Source organism: Bos mutus, chromosome 26 (genome assembly GCF_027580195.1).
Source record: "Bos mutus isolate GX-2022 chromosome 26, NWIPB_WYAK_1.1, whole genome shotgun sequence".
Lineage (NCBI taxonomy): Eukaryota > Metazoa > Chordata > Mammalia > Artiodactyla > Bovidae > Bos > Bos mutus.
In genome coordinates, this window is record NC_091642.1 from 29122908 (window position 1) to 29145392 (window position 22485).

General features: G+C 44.4%; 1 long non-coding RNA gene across 5 annotated transcripts in view; it reads right to left on the reverse strand.

Annotated features, from left to right (window-relative positions):
- Window positions 1-13404: 13404 nt before the first annotated feature.
- LOC138985795 (uncharacterized) overlaps window positions 13405-22485 on the reverse strand; it is a 39392-nt gene continuing 30311 nt past the window's right edge. For 2 of the 5 annotated variants that reach the window (XR_011462760.1, XR_011462758.1), the window contains one exon: window positions 13405-20754. This is a non-coding gene — a long non-coding RNA (uncharacterized lncRNA). The remainder of the gene's footprint in view (window positions 20755-22485) is intronic. The other 3 variants (XR_011462762.1, XR_011462761.1, XR_011462759.1) reach the window with 3 other exon arrangements.

Genomic DNA, 22485 nt, shown 5'->3' on the forward strand with positions numbered 1-22485 from the left:
CACAGATAAGGTACTTGGAGCAGTGCTGGCACAGAGGAGACATTCAATAAAAGGCTCCTCTTGTTGTTAGGAGGATTCTTCCCCAGCTCTGTCTGGAAGCCCAGAGTCCTGAGGAAGAAGCCCTCAGTGGGCCGAGTGGATCATCGCAAGCTCACTCGCCTCTGTGCCTGTCTCTAAGGTTTCATATGTAGGTTAGAAGGCACCTCAGGGGGCCAGGGACTTGGCATGTTCTGGGAGCCAACAGGAGGTCTTTTCTCCCACCTCCAGAGCAGCTCCAGGCCGTCCAGTGACTGTGCCACCAAGTCCCTTGCAAAGGCAAGGCTCTCGGCTGAGCTACCAGACTGCCCTGGTGTGGCTTTGAAGGCTGACAGTGAATCCCAACCCAGCAGGATGTTTTGTTTTGGAGGAGCCTTGAAGTCCATCCAGCCTGGGAAAGAGGAAAAGGTAAGGTGGTTGGGCAGGGTTCTGGGGACTGGGTGGTTGTCGGGTACTGCCAAGTGGCAGGTAGCTTTAGGCTCTGAGCAGGAGTCATTTTGCTGTGCTGAAGGCCAGAAGCTTGGTCAGAGGCTGTGGGCTTGCCATTCACCTGCAGCCTCCCTAACTCAGACTTCCAAGATGACTGTCCTCTGGGGTCAACACCAAGGACTGGTTCTGCCCTGAGGTTAGAGAGACCCTGCTTGTTTCCCCGACATCTGGGCATCTGAAGGCCTGACTTCTGGCTGTCATTAGTGACTGGGCCTTGGGCTAAGATACTGTGTTCAAGGACAAACTTGAAGTCAACTTTTGTGATGCCTGTGTTTGAGCCTGTGTAGTCAGCAAAGGAGGCAACTGAGAATGGGTGGTGGACTGGGCCGGAGGGCACCTCCCAACCTGGGGACTGGCTTCAAGTGGAATGTGGGCCTTAGAAAGGATTATTTCCACTCCCTGGGACCAAGTCCTGGGCTCCACTCCACCGCTCATCCACAGGGAAAGCAATGATTTTGTTCCTGTTCCTGAGGACTTCATGGTCTGGTAGGAGAAACTGCATACAAACAATAGTCAGATATCAAACAAGCAATTACAAATGGGTGCGCTTTTCAATTTTACTCCAACTGTTCAGTGCAGATGAGTCAAGATAGCATCATTACCTTTTAAAGAGAAGAAAATCAAGGCATAAATATAAATTGTTACTGAGCCCATATTCATAAATGTTTTAAGATAACATATTCATAATGTTTAAGCCCACAGTACACTTGTGGGTGTATGTGTGTGTAGTATGTTCACATAAATATTCTTTCAGTTCAGTTCAGTTGCTTAGTCATGTCCGACTTTTTGTGACCCCCTGAATCACAGCACACCAGGCCTCCCTGTCCATCACCAACTCTCGGAGTTCACTCAAATTCATGTCCATCGAGTCGGTGATGCCATCCAGCCATCTCATCCTCTGTCGTCCCCTTCTCCTCCTGCCCCCAATCCCTCCCAGCATCAGGGTCTTTTCCAATGAGTCAACTCTTTGCATGAGGTGGCCAAAGTATTGGAGTTTCAGCTTCAGCATCATTCCTTCCAAAGAACACCCAGGACTGATCTCCTTTAGGATGGACTGGTTGGATCTCCTTGCAGTCCAAGGGACTCTCAAGAGTCTTCTCCAACACCACAGTTCAAAAGCATCAATTCTTTGGCGCTCAGCTTTCTTCACAGTCCAACTCTCACATCCATACATGACCACTGGAAAAACCATAGCTTTGACTAGATGGACCTTTGTTGGCAAAGTAATGTCTGTGCTTTTGAATATGCTATCTAGGTTGGTCATAACTTTCCTTCCAAGGAATAAGGGTCTTTTAATTTCATGGCTTCAGTCACCATCTGCAGTGATTTTGGGGCCCCCCAAAATAAAGTTTGACACTTTTTCCACTGTTTCCCCATCTATTTACAATGAAGTGATGGGACCAGAAGCCATGATCTGAATGTTTTCTGAATGTTGAGTTTTAAGCCAACTTTTTCACTCTCCACTTTCACTTTCATCAAGAGGCTTTTTAGTTCCTCTTCACTTTCTGCCATAAGGGTGGTGTCATCTGCATATTTGAGGTTATTGATATTTCTCCCAGCAGTCTTGATTCCAGCTTGTGCTTTTTCCAGCCCAGAGTTTCTCATGATGTACTCTGCATAAAAGTTAAATAAGCAGGGTGACAATATACAGCCTTGACATACTCCTTTTCCTATTTGGAACCAGTCTGTTGTTCCATGTCCGGTTCTAACTGTTGCTTCCTGACCTGCATATAGGTTTCTCAAGAGGCAGGTCAGGTGGTCTGGTATGCCCATCTCTTTCAGAATTTTCCACAGTTTATTGTGATCCACACAGTCAAAGGCTTTGGCATAGTCAATAAAACAGAAATAGATGTTTTTCTGGAACTCTCTTGCTTTTTCGATGATCCAGCGGATGTTGGCAATTTGATCTCTGGTTCCTCTGCCTTTTCTAAAACCAGCTTGAACATCTAGAACATGGTTCACGTATTGCTGAAGCCTGGCTTGGAGAATTTTGAGCATTACTTACTAGCATGTGATGCTGTTAAGTCACTTCAGTCGTGTCCGACTCTGTGCAACCCCATAGATGGCAGCCCACCAGGCTCCCCCCTCCCTGGGATTCTCCAGGCAAGAACACTGGAGTGGGTTGCCATTTCCTTCTCCAATGCATGAAAGTGAAAAGTGAAAATGAAGTCACTCAGTTGTGTCCGACTCTTCTCGACCCCATGGATTGCAGCCTACCAGTGAGATGAGTGCAATTGTGTGGTAGTTTGAGCATTCTTTGGCATTGCCTTTCTTTGGGATTGGAATGAAAACTGACCTTTTCCAGTCCTGTGGCCACTGCTGAGTTTTCCAAATTTGCTGGCATATTGAGTGCAGCACTTTCACAGCATCATCTTTCAGGATTTGAAATAGCTCAACTGGAATTCCATCACCTCCATTAGCTTTGTTTGTAGTGATGCTTTCTAAGGCCCACTGGACTTCGCATTCCAGGATGTCTAGCTCTAGGTGAGTGATCACACCATTGTGATTATCTTGGTCATGAAGCTCTTTTTTGCACAGTCCTTCTGTGTATTCTTGCGCCTCTTCCTAGCATCTTCTGCTGCTGTTTCAGTGAGGGCTCAATGTCTCAGGCACTGTGTTTAGATGCTTTATTTCAATTATTCTTTCTATTGACCTTCTAATGACTCGCTGTGTTAGGTATCAATATTCCAAATTTACAGAGAAGGAAATTAGAGTTGAGTAAGGTTAAATAACGGAGAAGGCAATGGCACCCCACTCCAGTACTCTTGCCTGGAAAATCCCATGGACAGAGGAGCCTGGTAGGCTGCAGTCCACGCAGTCGCTAAGAGTCGGACATGACTGAATGACTTCACTTTCACTTTTCACTTTCATACATTGGAGAAGGAAATGGCAACCCAGTCCAGTGTTCTTGCCTGGAGAATCCCAGGGACGGGGGAGCCTGGTGGGCTGCAGTCTATGGGGTCGCACAGAGTCGGACACGACTGAAGTGACTTAGCAGCAAGGTTAAATAATGTCCCCAAGCCACACAGCTGCTCAGTGGCTGACCCAGGATTTGAAGCCAGATCTGTTGACTCTAGTCTTTCCAATCTGCAAAGCACACCAATGACTAACAATGCAGAGCAGAACGTAATGGAAAAAGTGACTTAAGACAGGTTCCAACATGGTGCTAGGGAATTTCTGGGGTGGAAGAATTGAAGGTTGAAGGCAAGAGGCACTAAAGAATTGAGTCTTGCCCAAGGTCATACGTCTGATTGACCAGGAGTCTGAGGTAGAACTCAGGATTCTTGATTCTAGGATCAATACCAGTTTTGAATACTACTGACAATAAGAACTTTGAGAGGCATTCACCTCAACCCTATTTTGTTAACGATAAAATTCTGAAGTCTTCGAAAGTCCGTCAGAACCTGTGTGATATTTGGATGAACCAAAAGCATACGCAAAAAGTGGGGAGGAAACCCACTCCTCCTCCTCTTGGAATCCAGAGCAGCAGCAGGCCAGAACCCTCTACCCTGTCCCCTCATTCTGCAATCTTCCTACTACAAGGCAGCCAAAACAAAAATTTCTAAACAAAGCCAAAAATTGTCTCAAGTCACCTGCATGCTCAAAAATCTCCTGTTTCCACTTGCCCGCAGAATAAAATTCCAGTCTGACTACAACTTTCCAAACTTCTCTCTTTCCACTTTTGTGGGAGAGTCTAGTGATACATATTTTTTGACCATTTCCCAAGTCCTCCATGCTTTGCCATGCATTCATCTTCTCGCATGCTGTTTTCTCTACCTAATGAACTGCTCTATGCCCTTCAAAGCCTGAAATTGCCTCCTCCCTGTCGTATCTCCCAGGCAATCCTTTGTGGACTCACACATTATTCTGTTGATAACACGAGCTATAACTACTTATTGATAACTATAATTCCTTAATTAGTCTTGGAATATAGTAGGCGCTTCATAATTTTGGTAAATACATGAATGAAGTCCAACCTGGGTGCCTTAGTGTTTGACCTTACTGTTATGGGTCAAATAATAGGTCTATAAACATGAGGAGACTTGACCAACAATCTTGAGTTTTGAACTCTAAAGATTTAGAAGTAATTTTAGAAAAGAAAATAGTAATGATAACTACCAAGTTATCATTGATAACTAAGTGCTTACTATCTACCAGGGACTGTTTAAATAAGCCCTTTACATACCTCACCTCAGGGCTTCCCTGATGGCTCAGCGGTAAAGAATCCACCTGTAATGGAGGAGACGCAGGAAACACAGGTTCAATCCCTGGGTCAGGAAGACCCCCTGGAGTAGGAAATGGCAACCCACTCCAGTCTTCTTGCCTGTAAAACCCCATGGATAGAAGAGCCTGGTGTGCTACAGCCCATAGAGTCACAAAGAGTCGGACATGACATAGCGACTGAGCACGCACGCATGCCTCACCTCATTTCATCCTCACGACACTACTCTGCAGTAAGGGTTATCCCCAGGAAGATTTTATTCCCTAAATAAGTTACCTCCATTCTCCAACTGGAGAAACTGAGATTCAGAAAAGGAAGGAACGCCTTCCTTCAATTTAAGCCCAGGCTTGTTTGGCTTTAAAATCCAAGTGCTTAACTTCCCAGGTTTTCTGCCTCCAACTCCTCTGAGTGTGAACCTTTCTTCCGTGTTAGGTGGGAACAAATCCCATTGTTCCTTCTGCCTAGTTAGACGCACCATTGGCTTGTGGGTTCTGAGCCATGTGGCACAGGGACTAGTGTTACACATGCAGGCTATGAGTGATCAGAAGTTCCAGCTTGATGTTTGTGCTGAGACCTTGACATGCACCCTGGTGGGGGGGTTGCTAATCACTTACTGAGGACCACCCTGACACCCCTGGATTGGCCTAGGTTGAAAGCTAAAGCGAAAACATAGAAAAACAAAACAAAAAACTGACTTAGGATTGACTGGGGTTTCCCTCTCCTGGTTAAAGGCAATTTGTTAGGAAAATAAAACCCCTTGCTGGAAGCTCAGAAGGACTTCACTTTCAGGACTCAACCTGGGTTCTAGCCTGGCTTTTGTTATTAAACAGCTGTGTGACCTTGGTCAAGAGGCTTAACCTTATAAGCCTTTGTGAGTGGGCAGAAAAGTGGGCAAGAACACAATGCACTTAGGAAGGAAAGATCCAGATGACATCCCAAGAATGGGAGTCTGAGTTGGAGTTTGGGTCAACCCCAGGAGAGAGGCCCAGATTTGTGAATGATAGTGACCCAGTGTGCTGCTGGGGGCCAAGGCCCACCCTGGGGCAGCAACCAAGGAGAGGGGGGGATGTGGGAAAGGAAACCTAAGGCAGAAAAGGCTGCTTTCCTCATGTGGGGTGCCACATGCAGGCCCAACCCCAGTGCCTCTGGGGAGTCAAGTGGTGGGCATCTAGACACCCCCTGCTTCGGGAAGAGTTAACTGTCCCCTTCTTTGGGCCTCCTTGTACCCAATACATTCTTCTATCTCATGAGTGGTTCTACTTCCTTTCACTTTAATGTCAAGCTTCTCAGTAGAAACTGAATTCTTGGAAGCAGGGAAACTTGAATTTTTCATCTCTGTTCCTGGGTCGCGTTACTGACTGCCTGACTCAGGAGGTACCATCTAACTGATGGATGAATGGATGAGAGGATAAATCTTGGGTGAGATATCACAGTAGAGAAAACCTTTAAAGCTTATTATGAATGAGGAGGGACATTCAAGAAGAAACAGAATCTCAGATGGCCTAGGGAATTTAGGAGCAGAAAAGCTGAGAATGAAAACACCAATTCACATGGTCCGTGAGTGCGTGGTGGTCTAGGTAGACTCTAGGCCACTCTTAAACTCCTCGGGGAAGACGTAAAGGCAAGTGGCACCCAGAGATCAGGTTGATTATCTCTAGATGGACTGATAATATATCCTGGCTCATGCTATATATCCTAGAGTAGTTATTAATACCTCACAATGTCTTGACAGTGGTTTGGATGACAAACTCTCTCTTTTAGGCGGAGATATAATTTATCTTCCCTTCCCCCATCTTTTCTCTTTAGTTGAGATACAATTCATATACCACAAAATCTATCCCTTTAAAGCATACAATTCAGTGGGGTTTTTTTAATATATTATTGACAAAGCTGTGCAATTATAATCACTATCTTTTTCTATGGTTTTTAGTATATTGACAAAGTTGTGCAATTATTACTACTATCTAATTCCAGAGCATTTTCATCACTCTAGGAAGAATCTCATACCCATCAGCTGTTCATTCACTTCTTCCTCTCAACACCTGGAAAGTGATAACTTACTTTCTGTTCCTAGAGGTTTACCTATTCTTGACATTTCATATATCTGGACTCATGCAGTATGTGGCCTTTTGTGTCAGCCTTCTTTTACTTAGCATAATGTTTTCAAGGTTCATCTATGTTGGGACAAGAATTAGTACTTTGGAAAACAAAGTATTTGGTCACTGCACTCATAGATGTTAATACTGTAGCTATTGCATCGTGGGTATTGCCCTGGAGCCAAAGAGGAATTGAGATGGAGGATCCAGACTCAGATTTTCGTACTGGAAAGGCCATTCTGTGGACTCTAGGCACAGAAACACAGATGGGGGATAAAGCCGAGAAGGAGCCTCATTTAGGATTCTAGATTCTTGAGCTGGTATTTTTATTGGTTTTGGGCTCCTTGACTCCCTGACAGTAGTTAGAAAGAACTGGTGACAATCTCATCTATTACCAGCTTCTTGGAAAAAAGCAGAACTAGTCGGACACGACTGAGCGACTGAACTGAACTGACTGAATTAAAAAATTAACTGCAGGCTGTAGGTTTGAGTATTTCCTCAGCCACTGGCTTTGCTTGAGTCCCTCTGTGTCTCATCTCTGTACAATGAACACAGTGATAATAAGGAAAATCCCAAAGTGATTAGGTTTTAAGATGTTTCACAGAATCTTCCAGTGTTCTCTGAGCTGTTCTGCAGATGTGTAAGGCTAAGATCCACACACTAGGGCAGCCTGGACCTTTTGAAAGATTCATAGCTCACAATTATGTAGTTTTGAGCATTACCAGTTGGGTAGTTTGTGTGCTAAGCAGTTCGGCCAGGATAGTCTGGGTATGAAAGTTAAAGTTGCTCAGTCGTGTCTGACTCTTTGTGACCCCATGGACTATACAGTCCATGGAATTCTCCAGGCTAGAATGCTGGAGTAGCCTTTCCCTTCTCCAGGGGATTTTCCCAACCCAGGGATTGAACCCAGGTCTCCTGCATTGCAGGCGGATTCTTTACCAACTGAGCCACAAGGGAATCCAGTTTGGGTATACCTCACACTGTGTTAATGGCACGGCGTTAATAATGAGAAAATGTGATGGTTGTTTCTGCAGATACATGTCTACTTGTCTCATTTTCTCTGATGTGTTGAGTTCTCAGGGCCAATTTTTATATAGTTCATCTCTTGTACAATACCCAACCCAAGGCCTTACACATACAGGGGCCGTGTGTACTGGAGGGAAGGAAAGGGAAGACCAAGCAAGTACTGCTTGCTAGTGTGCGGAAGTATTTCCTCATCTTTAGGGGACTAATTAACAATCTGCCAAAGACTTGGGGGCCCCACCACAGGAAATCAAAAGCAGTCCTGGGGTGCCACCAGACTCTATACCAGGAGGCCCAGCACAAAGCAGCTGGGCCTGTGAGTTGGCAGACCTGGGGAGGCTGTCCTCAAGGGGAAAACTGAGGAGGGCAGGGCATGCGAGCCAGGCCTGCTGCGCTGAAAGCAGCAGACGGGTAATTTCCAAATGACCATTTCAAAGGAAGGTTGAATTTCTCCCAGATAAGAGGGAGAGCAGAGAGCATGCCTATATCTCTAACCCCCTGAGCTCACGGCCGTGATAACAGCTGTGGGGTTGGAAACCTAATGCTGATGAAAGAGTTAAAGGGTGGCCCGGGCAGCTATCGGTGACAGTGCTAGGAACTGAGCGCGCTCCTGGAGCGCGGCTGGGGACTGGTGTGACTCCATGAATAGAGGCCACTCTCAGGGAGTTTTTCCTGGAACAGAATGGGGTCAGGGAGCCGCTTGGGGAACAATGGTTGCCACCGACTAGCTGAATTTCTTACATTCACACACCATACCCCCTGATCAAATAGCTCCTTTGTCCGCCTGATATAAAAACATGTCATACAATGATGATTTGGAAGAATGACACGGGTTTGCCTTTCACAGAGATCAGAAGGGCTTGTTGTGCAGCAGGGGGAAAAACATCAGAGTCAAGGAAAACCTGGAGAATAAAAGGAGCAAATGGAAACAGACAGCAACAATAAGAAAGGGCTGGGTGGCTCGAAAGGCAGACAAGGGCTTGGTTACCAGCAGGGAGACGGGGCAGCTGGGCAGCTCCAAGGAAGGGAGAGCTTGCTGGCTGCCTGGTAACCAGATTCATAGCGCCCCCTTGAAACTCTTGAGAAACTCAAGGAATTAAAGAAATGTTCAGAGGAAGAGATGGTCCAGGGTGCTTGGTGTACACAGGGCTGTGTATACAGAATGGAGGGAACACCTGAGCGATCAACCTACTCATACTGTTATTTTATTTTATAGATGGGGAAACTGATATCTGGGGAAGTATGGGGGCTTAGTCATTTACTCAGATTGTCTAGATTCGGGTCTTGTTTTACAGCTGGTTTTCTTATTTTCTTGACTTTGAAGATGGAAATACAGGAATTTCTCAAGCATTCTCTGTTCAGAGAGTAGAAGAGATGAACCGGGACTCTTGCCTTAACCAGTGATTCATTATATAATGGAACTCATGCAAGGCGGTGTGTTTCTGTGTGCCTCTGTTTCCCTGTCTATAAAGAGAAGGTACTCTCAAGTCAGCCAGCCAGCCAGCCCTTAGTTCAGCCATTCTTTGTTAAATACCTTCTGTGCATCCCACCCTGGATGAGTGCACTAGAGAGGGGAGGAAGGGAGAACCTCAACGAAAGATAAGCCACAGTCACCCGACCTAGTTAGGCAAACTCTATCCAGGTAGACTGTGTGGACACCAAACCCTGCTTCTCAGCTGAGACCTGTAATTGAGGTGGGCAGGTTTCCTGTCTGTTTCAGGTAGGTCACACCGAGACTTTGTTGTTCAAAGCGAGAAGGCTCATATAGCAAGATTCCTGCAACTCCCAGTCATCAAGTAGGTTTACAAAGAAAATGACAATTGTCAGTGTCACTAATTAACATTCATCTTTAGTGCAGCAACTGTAAATGGATCTGAAGCCTTTATATTAGATTTCCTTAGAACTTTGTGGGGTTAAAAAGCAAAGACCATTTTGTGTTAATCTATTCTCTTTCATTCCCAGATCCTGAAATCCTTTACCAGTAGATAGCCAGCTCTCAATGCTTGCCCTGTGGGGAATGTGGCGGGTGCCACTCTCCCTGTTCCCCAGCTGGGAGGCTTGGGTCACAGAAAGGTTCAAAGCCCTGCAGTGGGAGATAGAAACCAAGGCTGTCACCTTCTCATTCACTGCTGTCTTTGGACTAAACAAGACACTGGAAAGTAAAACTGGAGGTTAAGCCAGCAGTGCACCTGGTATACCTCTGTTTATAGAAAAGCAGGAATGCTTTTATATTTTAAAATTTTAGTTCATTTGTTTAAGTAGCTAATACACATCTATGGTTCTTCAAAAGGTACAAAAGAGTAGGAAGTAAGTCTCCCCCTAACCTCTGTCTCTACTCACACCATCACCTGTCCTGGAGAAGACCAGTTACTGGGCTCTGAAGAGTTTTTCTATGCATTTATAAATATAGTGGAACTGACCTGCCAATGCAGGTTAGATGTAAGAGACATGGGTTCAGTCCCAGGGTTAGGAAGATTCTCTGGAAGAGGGCATGCTAACCCCTTCAGTACTCTTGCCTGGAGAATCCCACAGACACAGGAGCCTGGCAGGCTATAGTCCATAGTGTTGCAAAGAGTTGGACACAACTGAAGCGATTTAGCACAGCACATAAATATATATGTAAAATATTTTTCCCTTTCTTATGTTTGATATGTAAACTATTCTGCACACACAGGCATATTAAAATGAATGTGAAATTCACAGAAACTCGGGGTTGGAAGGACTATATAAACTCACAGTTTGTCACCAGGTCCTGGAGAAACTGCCCAGCAATCTCAAAGTGAGCTGCTGGTTTTCTGTCCTCAGAGAAATCTGTACATAGTGCCAGAGGCAGGTGTATGAGTTCCTCTGCTCTTCTTAAAGAGAACTCCACTAAAATGTGGCTAGCTGTGGTCCCACAGTGATTTTTTCACATTAAAAAAAAATGGAAATTTAGAGTTAAAAAATAGGAACTCAGGCATATCCCACTCCAGAGATTCCTCCTTCACATGGCACTGAGAGCCCTTTGATGTGACCTGTCATATACAGGTGTTAGAATTAATATTCTGAGTGCTTATTTTGTGTTGCTGCTGCTGCTAAGTCGCTTCAGTTGTGTCCGACTCTGTGCGACCCCAGAGACGGCAGCCTACCAGGCTCCCCCGTCCCTGGGATTCTCCAGGCAAGAACACTGGAGTGGGTTGCCATTTCCTTCTCCAGTGCATGAAAGGGAAAAGTGAAAGTGAAGTCGCTCAGTCATGTCCGACTCTTTGTGACCCCATGGACTGCAGCCTACCAGGTTCCTCCATCCATGGGATTTGCCAGGCAAGAGTACTGGAGTGCCTTGCCATATTTTGTGTTAGGCTCCTAAAAAGTGATACCTACTTTTAATACATTGTTTTGCTTAATCCTCATCACTTTATTAACTCTGCTGTACTTCTGAGGCTTAACTAATAAATGGCAGAGCGAGGAAGGCTTGACCTTAAGTCCATACTCTCTACCTTCCCACGTATTCCCCTGATAGACTTACCTCTGTCTGGTACCTGAAGAGTCAGATCCAAGCTCCCCAGCCTGAATCTGAATCTCCTCCAGCATCTGTACAATTTCTTTCATAGGCTTATCTTTTCTCACTCCTTGTCATGCACTACATGGTTGAGTCATACCAGATCCCTCGTGTTACTGGTCCTTGCATTCTTCCAGGCCCTGCACAGCCTGTTCCCTCCACATGGAATCTTTTTCTCTCCTCTCTGCCTGGCAAACGGCCAATGTGATTTTTCTAAACCTCAGTCTGACTGTTACTTCATTGTGTAAAACCTCTCTGTGTTTCCTCACCACCAAATGTGATCAAGACCAAGTTTCTCAACTTCAAACAGAGGATCTGCATGTTCTGGGTCCTACTGACCTCTGGGCTCACCTCTCCCACTTTCATCGCCTATTTAATGCTTCACCCCCGTGATCTACTTACAGTTCCCTAAGTATTTTGCACACTGTCGGTTCCAGGCCTTTGCACAGGCTGTTCCTTTTTCTTGGAACACTTTTCCTACCTTCTCCTTAGTCTTATGTGGCCTTTGGATCATTGATTGGGTCACACCTCCTAAGAAGGTGTGACCCTTTCCGTTCCAGTGTATCTGTTTATATATATATATATTTTTTTTTCATGCTATGAGTTCCTCAAGGTCAAAGACCAAATTAATATGGGCCTGGTTGCCCAGAGCCTCACATAAGACCTGATGCCCAGACTGTCTTAAGAAATGAGTGATGAGTGAAGGAGCTGATGCGTGTGTAGATGGATGAGCTAGAATGCAGAGTCCTTGCACAGGGTTTTGGTACTCAGGCTGGCCTTAGACCTGTCCTTTTTTGCCAGCTGTGGCCTAAGAGTCTTGTAGTGACTCCCATTATTTGGAACCTCTTCACTGCAGTGTGACCTTATTTACTCGCGTTTACCTCTTGGAGACTCAGTTTCCTCAAAAGTAATATGAGAAAGTAGGAGTACATGATCCCTGCTGTCCCTTCCAGATCAAATGTTATGTGAATCCATGCTGCTTGCAAAGGAGAAGGAATTTTCCAGGCACCGTGCGCGCGTATGTGGGGAGAGCGCCAATGGTGATGGTGCTTGCAAGAGATTTTCAGAGACTTCAGCTTAACTCTAACTCAGAAGTGGGTAAACGATGGCTCGTGGGCCGCATGCCTCTCACTGCCTGTTACTGTATGGCCCACAAGCTAAGAGTGGCTTTTTCATTTTTAAATGAAAAAAAAAATCATAGGAATAATACTTCGTGACATGTGAAAGTTACATGAAATTCAAATTTGAGCATCCATAAGTAAAGTTATGTTGGGATCCAACCAGGCTTATTTGTTTACACATTGTCTATATCTGCTTTTACACTTCAATGGTAGCATTGAGTAGTAGTGACAGAGACTGTATGGCCCTCAAGAACTAAAATACTTACCATCTGGCCTCTTACAGAAAACATTTGCCAACCCTTGTTCTGACTCAAACCCTCAATGGCTTCCCACTACTTGTAACAGTGCTGTCTGTTGTAATGTGAGCCACATATGTAATTTGAAATTTTCTAGTAGCCATGTTAAAAAGTAAAATAAGGTTAATAATGTATTTTATTTAACCCAATACATCAAAAATATTATTTCAATGTGTAATAAATTTACAATTATTAAAGCAGTTTTACATTCTTTTGTTCATACTAAGTCTTCAAAATCTGGTGTGCATTTTATTCTTACAGCGTATCTCAGTTTGCAGCAGCCACATTTTAAGCCTCATATGGCTAGTGGCAACTCTAGTGGACAGCTCAGGGCTCTAAGACCAAGTGTAAACTCTTTGACATGAAGTTCTAGGTCCTTTGTTATTGGGCCTCAGCTTTATTCCTAACTGCTTCCTTAAATGCCAGCCAGACTGATCCATACTATGCCCCCTACATCAGATACAAAATACTTCCACCTCTACTTCCTTGCTCTCTCCTTTTTCTTCTTTCCTTTCTTTTTCTTTATGGGAACAGCTTTATTCAGATATAATTCACATTCCATACAATCCATCCATTGAAAGTGTACAATTCAATGGTTTTTAATATGTTAAAATTAAATAGAGTCGTGCACCATCACCACAATCAATTATAGAACATTTTCATCACCCCAAAAAGAAATTCCATACCCTTTAACAATCACCTTCATTCCTCCCAGCCTCCCCCAGCTGGAGGCAACCACCAATATATTTTTTGTCTCTAGGAATTTGCCTATGCTTGACATTTCATAGACATGGAATCACACAGTGTATGGTCTTTTGTCCCTAGCTTCTTTCACTTTGCATAATTTTGCAAGATTCATCCATGTTGTAGCATGCAACAGTTCTTTCATTCCTTTTTTTTGTTTTGTTTTAATTTATTTTTTGGCTGTGCTGGGTCTTCGTTGCTACACCCAGGCTTTCTCCAGTTGCAGTGAGTTGGGGCTGCTCTTCACTGTGGTGGGCAGGCTTCTCATCGCGGTGGTTTCTCTTGCTGTGGAGCACAAGCTCTAGGCTGTTGGGCTTCAGTAGCTGTGGCTCATGGCTTAGTTGCTCCAAGACATGTGGGATCTTCCTGGATCAGGGATCGAACTTGTGCCCTGTGCATTGGCAGGCAGATGCTTAACCACTGGACCACCAGGGAAGCCCTCTTTCATTCCCTTTTGTTACTTATATTCTATTGCTCTTTCCTTTCTGGAATGCCTTCCTCCTCCAATAACTTTCCTTTTAGGGACTGAAGCCCAGGGCCTCAGCAAAAACCAAAAAGAAAAAGAAAAATCTGCTTTTCCGAGTTTACAATTTTAAGATCAAATGTAGGATCTGAGACACCCACAATAGAGGCCATGAGGAGTCTGACCTCAGTTCCAGTTTCCCTCCAACAGACACTTGGCTGAGCTGACTAGTCTGTTGACAGCTCCATAGGCAATGATCCCCACACTCCATACTTTCACAGCAAGGAAAAAAAAAAAAAAAAAACCACAAACACCTACTAAACTCCAGCCCTTTTCCTTCAGCTCCTAGGCTTATACTCCAGGTGATTCTGACTCCTCCAAGACCCTACCCCAATCCCTCTCCCCCTTCCTCTGGCTCAACCTTCTGTTCCACTACGGCTCCATCTTTTTTCCTCTCCTGGTTCTTCCTTTCCTATTGTTCCCCCTTACCTTGCCCCTTTCCTCCTCACTCCCCATCCTTTTTTAGTCTCTTATCTTTCCTATCCCCTTCCTGTTCTCTTCTTTTTCCATATCTTGGTTGCTCCCTTCTTCCCTCATCTCCTCGCACTGCCGTTTTTCTCCCCTTCTCTCCTCTCTCAGTGCACCCCTTGTACAGGTGTGGAGCTGGGAAGGCCCTTAGGCTCATCTCACGGAAGACAGCCAGGCATCTAGAAGTCAGATCTGAGGTTGAAAGTTGGCTGCATCAATTAATAACTGTGGAATTTTGAGCAAATTACTCAACCTCCCTTATAGGATTAAAGGTATGTAAAGTAGCACCCAGTGAGCTCTCAGTCACCATTCCTTATCCTTTTCAAGCTCACCCTGGAGAAGAGAGGAGGAGCCCCTTCCCCACAGGTTCCACAGAACCCCCAATCCCCTCTGTAATCTTTCCTTCATACCTTCTTATCTGGCCCCACCCATACCTCACATGCCATCGCTCTCATCCGGAGGCCACCTGATGCTGTCCCCCCACCTTTGCTGTCCCCCGATCCTTTCTACAGCTTTGCTACTCCTCTCCCCGCCCCACCCCACTTTTGCAACTCTTTTCCAGGCTTCTCCTCAGGGAAGAGCCTTACTGTGCAGGTACTGGGGCTTCTGTGTGACTTTAAGTCATGCAAATCCTCAGGGCCTGGGGTGGTCTCAGTGGCAGAAAGACCCAGCTCACCTGAGTGCCTTCTGATGGGCTGATTCTCTCAGATGGGGCTTCTGTGGTTCCACTGAGTCTAGTGGAACTTCCCAGGTGGCGCTAGTGGTAAGGAACCCGCCTGCCAATGCTGGAGATGTAAAGAGACATGGGTTTGACCTCTGGGTCGGGAATAGGGCAGAGGAGCCTGGGGCATAGGGTCGAAAAGAGTCAGACACGACTGGAGCAACTCAGCATGCACATACACACTATGCCTAGTGGGCAAATGTCACAGGCACGTCTAGTCCTTGGAGCCTCAGGACCAGTTCTTTCTGATGGGGCTGGGCTCAGCTTGAGTTTTAAAATTTCTCTTCTTCCTCCTCCTCTTTGTTAAGTTCTCCATGTTATCCTAGTTGTGAGAACCTGCTAAAGAAAGTTTTGAAAGTACATAAAAGTGAAAACAGGCAATTTCTTCCAAAATTGTGTTGCCCCTCTCTGACCATATGGTCTAGGTGAGAATGTGAGCTGCGCATTGTGTTGTTTTTAAAATACTGGAATGCTGCTCTAATGACAATGGAAGTAGTGATAATAGGTGAATCAACATTTTCTATGTGCACTATTCTAAATGCTCTTTATGTTTAGCTCTGGTATTATCATTATTTCCAGTAACAACTGAGAGACACTGGCCTTACAAAGGTTGAGCATTTGCCCTAGACCATGCTGTTGGTAAATACGTGGTACAGCCAGGATTTGAATCTGAGTTTGACTCCAGAGCTCCTGTACAGCCTCTCCTCTCTACTGGGTGTTCTTTACACGCAGTGTCTGTGTTCCCTCTGACTTGGGAGACTAGATCTCCTGTCATTTCATGGCCTCTATACAGCATTCTCCATTGGTGGATCTTTGCGTGCGTGCTAAGTCACTCAGTTGTGCTCGACTCTTTGCAACCCTATGGACTCTAGCCAAGCAGGCTCCTCTGTCCATGGGATTCTCCCAGCAAGGATACTGGAGTGGGTTGCCATGGCCTCCTCCAGGGGATCTTCCTGACCTAGGGATCAAACTCGTGTCTCTTATGTCTCCTGCATTGGCAGGGGGTTCTCTACCACTAGCATCACCTGGGAAGCCTTGGTGGACCTTTAGGAGACAGGAAACCAGTGAAGCCTGGGTTAACTCTTTGGGAAAAGTCCTATCAGGCCTGAGAGCCAGTCATCCTCACCTGTTTCTAGGGATGCTAAGGGCTGGACCACAAAGGGGCTGATCCTGAGGATGCAGTGTTCCTTCTGAAAATTAATAATTCTGCAGCCACAGCTGTAAGTATTCAATAATAACCACAACTATCTGTAGGGCTTGGACTAGAAGTCAGGCCTTCTTTAGACACTATTTTGTAAAGCCATTTTATTTTGGCTGCTCTTGGTCTTTGTTGCAGTGTGAGGGGCTCCTTGTTGTGGTCCAGTCTTCTCTCTTGTTGCAGTGTGGTCGAGGGTGCGGGTTCCCGAGGGTGTGGGCTTTCTAGATGTGGGCTTAGTGGGCCCACAGCAAGTGGGATCTTAGATCCCCAACCAGAGATGGAACCCACCTCCCCTGCATTGGAAGGTGGATTGTTAACCACTGGACCACCTGGGAAGTCCCTATAGAGACTTTCAGTGAGCCCCCACAATAACTCTACAAGGTGGGTGAAATGATTTGCCCAAAGTAAGTGTTAGGATTCAAATCTAGGCTTATCTGGGGCTGGACTATTTCCATCTTGCCCTTCTCTTTTCTGTAACAAGGGTAAACATTCACTAAGAGAGAGCCTGTGTCCTGTGCCGGGTGCTCTGCTGGAATTCTTCCATATATTATTATCTCCTTGAATCTGCACAGTAATACCTTCAGAGAGAGATGATAAATATTCCAGTTTTACAGATGAAGAAGCTGAGGTTCAGAAAAGTTGAACCCAAGCTCAAAGTTGTACTCAAGATTTCATGGCCAGTAAGGAGGAGAAACAATATTCACCCTCCCGTTGCTTGACTCCTGAGCTTATGGCCTGTTTGCAACCCGGGATTAGAGGGCAGAGTTTTTATCTGGATTGAAGGTTTGAACTACAGCTGGTTCAGCCCAAGCAGGCCCTTGTTTAGGGAACAGGTAAGGGCTGAGATCTGCCTGAAATTTCTTCAGGACCCCAGGTTCTTCCTCTGACACCCTCTATGGGGTAAATCAGAGAGGAGGCTGGCTGCTCTTTCTCTTTCTGTGAGGGGGTCATAAGGAATCTCTGTGATGTTTTCATGGTTGTGCTTTAGTCCCCGCATCCTGTACATCTAGTCCCTGCTGAGCTTTTGGCTTTCTTGATTTTGTTTAAAAGAAAAATAGCCCATGCCTGAGACTCACAGACTGGAAAGAACTTTGAAGGAGATCTACTCATGCAACCTTCCGTTTGATGCCTCTCCGCACCCCAGATTCTTCCTCTCTCAGGATTTCACATGGTCTTGGATAGGAGAGGGAAAAGAATGAAGGTGGAAGCATAAGGACTGGAATAAATCCTTCATGGTTCTGAACATTGTAGATCAGCAGTTCTCAAAGTATGCTCTGGGACCCCATGGGTCCTCCAGATCCTTTCAGGGGTCTGCAAGGTCAAAATTATTTTCATAATAATACTGTTATTTGCTTTTTTCACTCTTATTCTCTCACCAGTATATGGTGGAATTTTCCAGAATTATGTGATATTGCAACAGATGAAATATAAAAGCAAATATGAGAATTATATCTTCTATGAAGCCAGAAATTAGATTTACAAAAATGCAAAGCAATTCTACTCCTTTCACTGATTTTTTGGAAAATATTTATATGTAATGAGTTTATTTCGGAGAAGGCGATGGCACCCTACTCCAGTACTCTTGCCTGGAAAATCCCATGGACAGAGGAGCCTGGTAGGCTGCAGTCCGTGGGGTCGCTAAGAGTCAGACACGACTGAGCGACTTCACTTTCACTTTTCACTTTCATGCATTGGAGAAGGAAATGGCAACCCACTCCAGTGTTCTTGCCTGGAGAATCCCAGGAACGGTGGAGCCTGGTGGGCTGCCGTCTATGGGGTCGCACAGAGTCAGACATGACTGAAGTGACTTAGCAGCAGCAGCAATGAGTTTATTTATTTAAAACATGAGTTAACTATCTATAGAACTTCTCAGTTTCAATTTCTAATATGGTAAATATTGATAGCTATAACCCACATAAACAAAAACTCTTTGGGGTCCTCAATACTTCTCAAGAATGAAAAGGGTCCTGAGAGCAAAAAGTTTGAGAACTGAGCTTTAGACCATCACTAGCATCACACTGACATTATCTTAGGTCTAATTGTGAGTGGAGCAAAAGGTTTCTAGAATCACAATCCTGACAACTGGCATTTCTTATGAGAAGAGCCAGTAATAGCTAGGTCCTCTAACCCCAACAGGACCCAGAGATGATAGCATAAAAATCTGAACCAAAGTCAGGCTCAGTTCAGTCCAGTCACTCAGTCGTGTCCGACTCTTTACACGGACTGCAGCATACCAGGCCCCCCTTCCATCACTATCTCCCGGAGCTTACTCAAACTCATGTCCATCGAGTAGGTGATGCCATACAACATCTCATCCTCTGTCGTCCCCTTTTCCTCCCACCTTCAATCCCACCCAGCATCAGGGTCTTTTCAAATTAGTCAGTTCTTCGCATCATGTGGCCAAAGCATTGGAGCTTCAGCTTCAGCATCAGTCCTTCCAATGAATATTCAGGACTGATTTCCTTTAGGATGGACTGGTTGGATCTCCTTGCAGTCCAAAGGACTCTCAAGAGTCTTCTCCAACACCACAGTTCAAAAGCATCAATTCTTTGGCGCTTAGCTTTCTTTATAGTCCAACTCTCACATCCATACATGACTACTGGAAAAACCATACCTTTGACTAGACGGACCTTTATTGGCAAAGTAGTGTCTTTGCTTTTTAATATGTTGTCTAGGCTGGTCATAATTTTTCTTCCAAGGAGTAAGCATCTTTTAATTTCATGGCTGTGGTCATCATCTGCAGTGATTTTGAAGCCCAAGAAAATAAAGTCTGTCACTATCTCCGTTGTTTCCCCATTTATTTGCCATGAAGTGATGGGACTGGATGCCATCATCTTAGTTTTCCGAATGTTGAGTTTTAAGCCAACTTTTTCATTGAACAGTATGAAGAGAATCAGGCTAGGCCCTATAATATCAACTATATCAAAGAGTAAATACATTTGTGGAAATGACTTAAGAAATGAGATTTTTGGCGATATTTTTTCTTCAATTTCATTGAAGTACACTAACCTGCACATATTTAAAGTGTACAATTTGGTCAGTTTTGATATATGTGTACACCTGTGAAAATATCACCATAATCAAGATTACAAAGATTTCCATCACTCCCAAAGTTAGTTTATGCCCCTTTGTAATTCGTCCTTCCCTCCACCCCATCCCCAGACAACTGCTAATATGCTTTCTAACTCTATAGATTAGTTTGTATTTTCTGCAATTTTATACGCATGGAATCACACAGTAAATACTTTTCTTTTGGCCTGGGTCTTTTACTCTGCATTGATGATTTTGAGATTTATCCATGATATTGTGTTGGGGATGAGATTTGAACTCTAGTTCTGCCATGTATTAACTCCAATGAGTTTGGGGAAATTACTTAAACTGTTCTTCACAGAGGAAACAATAAATAAAATTCCTATCTTGCATAGTTGTGGAGATAAAATAAGTCAATATAAGTAAATAAAACACTTAGTTCAGTTCCTGGTACTTACTGGGTAGTTGATAAATAATTTTTTTTGAACATATGTCTGGGGTAGGAATTAAGGAGGGTAACTAGCACAGCATGGGGATGGGGGAGAATCCTGTTTAGACTAACTTGATTCATAGCTCAGGGGTAACTATTTGTTAAATGTTTCTCACTTGCACACCCCAAACCTCCACACGTGCCAAGTTAACCAGGAAATTTTCCTTTAGCAAGGGCTGGGAACATGGAAATTTGTAGCTTTGAAAGTCCTGCCAATTTGGAGTCACCCTGTTGGGGAAAAAAAGAGTCCCACTAGGTTGCTTTGAAATGGAAAAGGCATATTCCTTCTTCTTCATTGATTCCAGGTCCAACTGGCCTGATTTGCTCAAACTTGGGATGAAAACCCCTTGTCTGGAGATGGAGGTGGGCTTCAGAAGGTACTTGGCCAGAGGAAGTGGGGGATTGAGGTTTCTGTGTGACTCACTGCAGCTGAGCCTGAGTCGGGACAGAAGTGGTTGAGCTGAGGAGTTTCTCCGAGGATCCAAACGGGTTCCATTGCTTCTTGGCCTTTTAAGCGCCGCAATCATGTTGTGCTTGCTACTGGCAACTGAAGCTTGTGTCCTCATGCTACTGAGAATAACTGCTCTTTCCTAAGCCTGAAGACATAGTCTGAGAGGGGAAAAAAACCAAACACAAAGAGGACAAGAGAGAAGAGAGGAGGGCGGGTGAGAGCAGGCTGAATTGATCGATGTCTGTTCAGGTCTGGCTGGAAAACACAATGAAGTGAAAAGGCTTCTTGGCTGGCGTGCTTTTCTTCATCTTCTTCCCCCAGGGTTGGAAGTGGGAGGGAGGGATGGGAAAAAAAGAAAGGAAGAGGTGGAGGATTGGCAAGGCCTGAGCAGAAGCAGCGCACCACCCTCAGAATTGGGGAGGGAAAAGTAACTTGGTGATTCTGGAACCCTCTCGGGGCACCCACTTACTGGTCAATCCTTTCCTTCCAAAGGAGACTGTGACTCAGGGCAATGCTGCCAGGAGGGCATTTTGAATGATGGAAAGTTAAAGTATCAGAAGCCAGCCCATCCCTGCCCTAGAAAAAACACCAGATAATTCCAGTTGGGGGTGGGATGGGTGTTGATGTTGGTATTTTTCCAGTTTAGAGTATCTGCAAACTTTTATTGCGTTCTTACTTTGTGCCAATTCCTATCCTGAAGTACTTTGTAGCAGTTGTCTCAATCCTTCCAACAGCTTTGTGAGGTGAGGGTTGTGTTATTATCCCCATTGTACAGATAAACAGAAACTTACAAAGGTTAAGTAAAGAACCTAAGGTCATATAATTAGTAAGCGGCAGAACCAGGCTTCCTTATCAGGTCTGTTTGAACTCTGAGCCTGCATTCTTGAGCACCTCTCTGTGCAATATGTTCAGATATTGTTTCTTAAACAGTTCACAGTTTACTATTTTTCTGAGAGGAGGAGGCTTGGAGCTGGGAAGATGGTACCTGGATAGTTATGTGTGAAATTCGCTACAGTACAAAGTTGAAATAAATGCTTCAGCAGGCCAAAGAAGAGAATACTTATTTCCATAGGCCTGGGATGATGAAATTAAGGAAATCCTTTTACTTGAAAAAAAAAATTGAAGTATAGTTGATTTACAATATTATATTACTATAGTTTCAGGTGTTCAATATAGTGACTCAGTATTTTTGTAGATTATACTCCATTTTAAGTTATCATGAAATACTGGCTATATTCCTTGTGCTGTACAATATATCCTTGTAGCTAATTTATTTTATACATAGTAGTTGGTACCTCTTAATCCCCTACTCCTATCTTGTTCTTCCCTACTTCCCTCACTCCACTGGTAAACGTTAGTTTGTTCTCTGTAGTGTAAGTCTTTTTCTATTTTGTTATATTCATTCGTCTTATTTTTTAGAGTCCACATTTAAGTGACAACATATAGCATTTGTCTTTGTCTGACTTATTTCACTAAGCATAATACCCTAATACCCTCCAGGTCCATCCATATCATTGCAAACGGCAAAGTAAAATTCTTATGACCAAGTAATAGTCCATTTTAATATATATCACATCTCTATTTATCTGATGATAGGCACTTAGGTTATTGCCACGTCTTGGCTAATGTAAATAATGCTGCTATTTAAAATAATTTATTTTCAAATCAGGGTTTTTGTTTTCTATTTTTTTTAAATGTGTGACTTTTTAAAAGGTTAGAAGCTCAAGCAGCAGCGCTAACTGCCTGGCGTCATCTAGGACTGTGACCTTGGTTAAATCACTTGCCCTTTCTGAGATTTGAGTTTGTCATCTGGAAAATGAAGGTACATTCCTTAATTCAACAAATGTTTGCTGCTGCTGCTGCTGCTAAGTCGCTTCAGTCGTGTCCGACTCTGTGCAACCCTATAGACGGCAGCCCACCAGGCTCCTCCATCCCTGGGATTCCCCAGGCAAGAACATTGGAGTGGGTTGCCATTTCCTTCTCCAATGCATGAAAGTGAAAAGGGAAAGGGAAGTCGCTCATTCGTGTTCGACTCTTCC